Source organism: Phyllobates terribilis, unplaced genomic scaffold (genome assembly GCF_046119375.1).
Source record: "Phyllobates terribilis strain yellow unplaced genomic scaffold, ASM4611937v1 Scaffold_7__3_contigs__length_470593459, whole genome shotgun sequence".
Classification (NCBI taxonomy): Eukaryota; Metazoa; Chordata; class Amphibia; order Anura; family Dendrobatidae; genus Phyllobates; species Phyllobates terribilis.
Genome location: NW_027362767.1, coordinates 470,097,896 through 470,098,594, shown reverse-complemented (window position 1 = coordinate 470,098,594; position 699 = coordinate 470,097,896). Strand labels below are relative to the sequence as shown.

The following is a 699-nucleotide window of genomic DNA, read 5'->3' as shown; positions in this document are numbered from 1 at the left end:
GCGGGTCGCCACGTCTGATCTGAGGTCTTTAGTCGAGTCTGGTGCCGGCGGTGCCGACGCAAGCGTGCCCTTCCACTCCGCCCCAGAGGTGGGGGAAAACGGCGCCCTCCATCAGGGGGTATGGTTTCCCCTCCGGTCGCCGGAAGCTCTGGAGGCAGCCCTGTGTCTCCACAGACAGCCTCGCGGCATGCTCCGGGGTGGGACGGAGGGTAACCCCCATTGCGGGGGGCCCGGGCAGGTGGGTCTGGCCTTGGGGGGACGTAAGGGAGAGAAAAAAGGCATCCCTCAAAAAATCTCTTGTAACGGGACCCCAACCGCTCCACGGAGGCGATCGACGGAGGGGCGACCCTCAGACAGGCGTAGCCCCAGGAGCAACCCGGAGCCGCAAGGTGCGTTCGAAGTGTCGATGATCAATGTGTCCTGCAATTCACACTAATTCTCGCAGCTAGCTGCGTTCTTCATTGACGCGCGAGCCGAGTGATCCACCGTTAAGAGTCGCGCTTCTGGGTCCGGGCGCTCTGAGGCGCCCATTTCTATGCGTCGGCCAGCAACAGAGGGGTGCATCAGGGGTTTTCTCCCTCTCGGCCCTGTTGCCCTGGGCACTCAGCCTCCGCCGTCCCTCCCTCTAGCGAGGCTTCTCGACCTACCGCCCGGTCCCGCAACCCCGGGGAGCGAGGCATAAGGGCACATGGGCGAACG

General features: G+C 64.4%; 1 non-coding gene across 1 annotated transcript; it reads right to left on the bottom strand.

Annotated features, from left to right (window-relative positions):
• Positions 1-343: 343 nt before the first annotated feature.
• Positions 344-497, bottom strand: LOC141155636 (5.8S ribosomal RNA). The gene has a single exon (XR_012247563.1). It is a non-coding gene; the product is annotated as a 5.8S ribosomal RNA (ribosomal RNA).
• Positions 498-699: the final 202 nt, after the last annotated feature.